The following is a 6,297-nucleotide window of genomic DNA, read 5'->3' on the forward strand; positions in this document are numbered from 1 at the left end:
CCATAATCGGCACCTGTGAAGATACGCTTGGTCACTCGACCAGGAAACACCAAGACTGGTTAGATGAGAATGACAAGGAGATCCAGGAGCTAAAAAGCCACAAGCGCAAGGCATTCCTGATCTGGAAACGGCAACACAACTCGAGAGCAAGAAAGCAGCTCTACAGACGCCTGAAAGGCCGAGGTCCAACAAAAAACTCGCGACCTAAGAACAGATGGTGGGTGGAGAAAGCGCAGGAAAACCAGCAGCTAGCCGACAACCACGACGTGCGTGGATTCTTTAGCGCAGTCAAGACCATCTACGACCCAAGCACCCAAGGTCCTACCCCACTGCGGGCCAAAAATGGAGAGGTACTCATCAAGGACAGAGAGGCAGTCAGTGTCTGCTGGAAGGAGCACTTCGAAGATCTCCTTAACCGAGACTCTGTCTTCGACGCGAGTGTCCTCAACTCCATCCCGCAGCATGCTACCCGGCACCATCTCAGCACAACCCCAGCCCGACGTGATTGAAAAGGCCATCCAACAACTGAAGAACACCAAGACTTCAAGAGCAGATGGAATCCTTGCCGAGGCGCTAAAGCATAGCGGAGAAGTACTACTGGCACATGGGATTGGGGGCAAGGTACTGATTTGGATAGAGAACTGGTTGACAGACAGGAAGCAAAGATTTGGAATAAACGGGTCTTTTTCCGAGTGGCAGGCAGTGACTAGTTGGGGTACCGCAGGGATCGGTCCTAGGACCCCAGCTATTCACAATATATATTAATGATCTAGACGAGGGAACTAGATGTAATATCTCCAAGTTTGCAGATGACACAAAGCTGGGTGGGCATGCGTGCTGTGAGGAGGATGCCGAGAAACTCAGTATGATTTGGACAGGTTGGGTGATTGGGCAGATGCATGGCAGATGTAGTATAATGTGGATAAATGCGAGGTTATCCACTTTGGTGCCAAAAACAGGAAGGCAGATTATTATCTGAACGGCAATAGATTGGGAGAAGGGGAAGTGCAACGAGACCTGGGTATCCTTTTGCACCAGTCGCTGAAGGTAAGCATGCAGGTGCAGCAGGTGGTTAAGAAGGCAAATGGTATGTTGGCCTTCATAGCGAGAGGGTTTGAGTACAGGAACAAGGGTGTGTTGCTGCAGTTGTACAGGGCCTTGGTGAGACCACACCTTGAGTATTGTGTGCAGTTTTGGTCGCCTTATCTGAGGAAGGATGTTCTTGCCATGGAGGGAGTGCAGTGAAGATTCACCAGACTGATACCTGGGATGGCAGGAATGACTTATGAGGAGAGATTGGGTCGATTGGGCTTATACTCGCTGGAGTTTAGAAGAATGAGAGGGGATCTAACGGGACTAGACAGACTAGATGCAGGAAGGATGTTCCTGATGGCGGGGGAGTCCAGAACCAGGGGCCACAGTCTAAAGATAAGGGGTAAGCCATTTAGGACAGAGATGAGGAGGAATTTCTTCACCCAGAGAGTGATGAACCTGTGGAATTCTCTACCACAGAAGGCAGTTGAGGCCAATTCATTAAATATATTCAAGAAGGAGTTAGATATATTAAGACTAAAGGGATCAAGGGATATGGGGAGAAGGAAGGGACAGGGTACTGAATTTGGATGATCAGCCATGATCTCATTGAATGGCGGAGCAGGCTCGAGGGGCCGAATGGCCTACTCCTGCTCCTATCTTCTATGTTTCTATGAATTCATGAACTCATTTCTCTTACCTGGAAGGAGGAGAGCATGCTAGGAGATCTCAGAGACGCCGTAATTGTGACCATCTTCTTGAAGAAATAGTGTTTGGGTGTAATGACATTGCAAGGCTTTGAGAAAATACATAAAACTGAAACTACCTATTTTGAGCACTTCCCAGCTTCTACTAACCTTATCTTGTCAAGTTACCTAAAACCTTGCTCTTTCCCACGGGCTCACCTGTCTGCCTGCCCATGATTTGCAGCGCTTCAAGAGTTTTCATATTTAAGAAAAGATATACTTGCTGTCGAGGCGGTTCAGAGAAGGTTCACTCGGTTGATGTCTGAGGAAAGGTTGAGTAGGTTGGGCCTCTACTCGGAGTTCAGAAGAATGAGAGGCGATCTTATCGAAACATATAAGATTGTGAGGGGGCTTGATCAGGTGGATGCGGGGAGGATGTTTCCACTGATGGGTGAGACTAGAACTAGGGGGCATAATCTAAGAATAAGGGGCTGCGCTTTCAAAACTGAGATGAGGAGAAACTTCTTCATTCAGAGGGTAGTAAATCTATGGAATTTGCTACCCCAGAGAGCTGTGGAAGCTGCAACATTAAATAAATTTAAAATGGAGATAGACAGTTTCCTAGCACATAAGGGAATTAGGGGTTACGGGGAGAGGGCAGGGAAGTGGACGTGAGTCTAGATTCGGATCAGCCATGATCCTATTGAATGGCGGAGCAGGCCCGAGGGGCCGTATGGCCTACTCCTGCTCCTACTTCTTATGTTCTTATGTTTTCAGCGCTAGAGGTTACATTTCTGTGGCACTGGCTGTAGGCCAGCCTTTCCATCGGAGGGAAGAGAAGACAATGTCGAAGGCATATGAGTGGAATGGACACTTTCTCTCTTTTGAGTGCTTGCGCCCCGTGACGATGATGGTGAGCTGTAGAGGTGCATTGTCCCTTTAAATGAAGTGTCCTTGAAGACTAGCAGTAGCCCTTGTGACAGGCAATGCAAGTTGCCAGAGTGCTTTAGAGTAAAGAAGGTGTTTGAGTGTTTGCATAGATTGCCTGATACCCAGCTGCTGAGAGAGAAACCGTACGAGGTAAGGAGCTGAGTGAATGCTGTGAGTGGCAGAGGATGTGTATTGGCAACAGTACCTTGACTTACTTTGGCCACCCTTGTGAGGTCACTGAACCTCTTTCGGCACTGTGTGGGCAGTTCTTGGAATGGAGCAGGTTGCTGTTTAAATAAATTACCAGAAGCAAATAACGGTTACCATGGGCACAAGTTCAAAAGTTGATTGCACAGTAGTAAAACTGGAAGCCAAAACAACACCAGGATTAGTGGGAGCGGGAAAGGCAGAATAAAGCCCATGCACATCAGTTAGAAGTGGAGATTGAAAAGGAGCAACAACATCCACTTGAAGGAGGCAGTGTGCAACCACGAGGAAGAAAAAAAGCCACAGAGCCAGCACGAGAAAGAGTCAAAAAAAAAAAATCAGTGCAATTACAAGGCAGAAGAAAAGGAGCAACAGTACTGGTGTGCTGTACAGGGACGAGAGGGCTGTCCTATGATGAGAGATTGTGTAGAATGGGCCGATACTCTCTGGAGTCTAGAAGAATGAGAGGTGATCTCATTGAAACATACAAGATTCTGAAGGGGATTGACAGGGTCGATGCTGAGAGGTTGTTTCCCCCTGGCTGGAGTGTCTAGAACTAGGGGGCATAGTCTCAGGATAAGGGGTCGGCCATTTAAGACCGAGATGAGGAGGAATTTCTTCACTCAGAGGGTTGAGAATCTTTGGAATTCTCTGCCCCAGAGGGCGGTGGATGCTGAGTCATTGAGTATATTCAAGGCTGAGATCGATAGATTTTTGGACTCTAGGGGAATCAAGGGATATGGAGATCGTTCGGGAAAGTGGAGTTGAGGTCAATGATCAGCCATGACCTTATTGAATGGCGGAGCAGGCTCGAGGGGCCGAATGGCCAACTCCTGCTCCTATTTCTTATGTTCTAATGTGTCCTTGACTTGGCAGAGAGACGTTTAATTATTGTAAGACCAGTGAGTGGTTGTTCTGTTAATTCAGCCCATAACCATATACTGTAAAATAACAAATCTAACTTTATTCCAAATTTTAAGAAAGGGGACGACAGGGATGGTTATTACACTTCCACTGTTTCCAGTGACGGGCGGGTGGGTAACCAGAGGGCACAGATTTAAGATAATTGGCAAAAGAACCAGAAGAGACATTTTTTTTACTCCGTGAGTTTTTGTGATCTGGAACGCACTGCCTGAGAGGGCAGTAGAAGCAGATTCAATATTAACAAAAGGGAATTGGATAAATACATGAAAAGGAAAAAAAAAATCACAGGGCTAGGGGGAAAGAGGGGGGGGGGGTGGGAGAGGAGTGGAGTGGGGGGGAGTGGGACTAATTGGAGAGCTCTTTCAAAGAGCTGGCACAGGCACGATGGGCCGAATGACCTCCTTCTGTGCTGAGAGATTCTATGATTCTAAAAAAAAAAGTCAGGTTTGCTGTGTTAAACTCATATATGGACTGAACAGGATACAAGCTCCTTGAATATTTGAATATTACCCTTAATGTAGTTAAGGTTTTGTTACTGAGTGTTCACAAAACCGTTCTGCCTACCTACCTCACTACTTGCATTTAAATAAATAAAATCGATTAAAGAGATAAAGGAGCCATAAAAGAAAAAGAAAGACTTGCATTTATATAGTGCCTTTCACAACCACCGGACATCCCGATAAAGTACTTTTTGAAGTGTTGTCACTGTTGTAATGTGGGAAACACGGCAGCCAATTTGCACACAGCAAGCTCCCACAAACAGCAATGTGATAATGCCAGATAATCTGTTTTTGTTATGTTGGTTGAGGGACAAATATTGGCACCAGGGATAACTCCCCTGCTCTTCTTCAAAATAGTGCCATGGGATCTTTTACGTCCACCTGAGAAAGCAGAGGGAACCTCGGGTTAACATCTCATCCAAAAGACAGCACCTTTGACAGTGCAGCACTCCCTCAGCACTGCACTGGGAGTGTCAGCCTAGATTTATGTGCTCAAGTCTCTGGAGTGGGACTTGAACCCACAACCTTCGGACTCCGAGGCACAGCTGACACTGCATGGTGGGAGAGTTAGAAGGGTTGACCAAAAGCTTGGTTGAAAAGATGAGTTTTGAGAAGGTGCGGAGAGTATTGGGGAGGCAGAAGGGTTCAGAGAGGGAATTCCAGAAAGTGCAGCTGAGGACTGTAAAGTGGGGTGAAGGGAGCACATATTGGGAAGAGGGAGTTAATACAGGTCAGTGAGGAGCAAGTGGCGCTTAGGGCAGGTTTTGGACAATGAGTTTTGGACAAGTTTATGGAAAATGCTGGTTGGGAGGTCAGTAAGGAGGATAAAAGTCTTGAGGTGACAAAAGTGTGAATTGGAGTTTAAAAAAAATATATTAAAGGCACGATATAAATACAAGTTGTGATTGACTAAAAGCTTTAGTGGTAGTGCTGCTGAAGTAGCAGCGAGACAATAATGCGGAGGTGGAACTACACAGTTTTGGTGATGAATATTGGGTTGCCAACTCTGGTGGGAGGCATTATTGAGGACTTGAGTATGTTTGGTAGCATAGTAGTTATGTCACTGGGCTAGTAATCTAGAGGCCTGGACTAATGATCCAGAGACGTGAGTTCAAATCCCACCACGGCAGCTGGGGAATTTAAATTCAGTTAATTAAATAAAAAGCTAGTATCAGTAATGGTGACCATGAAATTACTGGAAAAACCCATCTGGTTCACTAATGTTCTTTAGTGGAAGGAAATCTGCTGTCCTTACCTGGTCTGGCTGATATGTGACTCTAGACGCACGGCAATGTGGTTGACTCTTAACCGCCCTCTGAAATGGCCTAGCAAGCCACTCAGTTGTAACAACAACAACTTGTATTTATATAGCGCCTTTAACATAGTAAAACGTCCCAAGGCGCTGCACAGGAGTATTACAAGACAAAAAATTTGACACCAATCCACATAAGGATAAATTTGGGCAGGTGACCAAAAGCTTGGTCAAAAAGGTAGGTTTTAAGGAGGAGAGGTGGAGAGGTTTAGGCAGGGAATTCCAGAGCTTAGGGCCCAGGCAACTGAAGGCACGGCCACCAATGGTTGAGCGATTATAATCAGGGATGCTCAAGGGGGCAGAATTAGAGGAGCGCAAATATGGGGGGTTGTGGGGCTGAAGGAGATTACAGAGATAGGGAGGGGCGAGGCCATGGAGGGATTTGAAAACAAGGATGAGAATTTTGAAATTGAGGCGCTGCTTAACCGGGAGCCAATGTAGATCAGCGAACACAGGGGTGAGGGGCCTCTACACCGAACAGCGATTCAAGAAGGCGGCTCACCACCAGCACCTTTCTGTAGGGCAATTAGGAATGGGCGATAAATGCACCCCCCTGAACGAATAAAAAAATGCTGAAGATTTGAGCATGTAATGTTCTGACCACATGATGCCTGATCATGTGGACTCACTCTACAAATGCTATTGCTCTAAGGAACATTTAACAAGCTGAAACAAACAAAAATCTGGGAGATTTAGTCCTGAATAA

Source organism: Somniosus microcephalus, chromosome 9, assembly GCF_052327205.1.
Source record: "Somniosus microcephalus isolate GS21.2 chromosome 9, FLI_Smic_1.0, whole genome shotgun sequence".
NCBI lineage: Eukaryota > Metazoa > Chordata > Chondrichthyes > Squaliformes > Somniosidae > Somniosus > Somniosus microcephalus.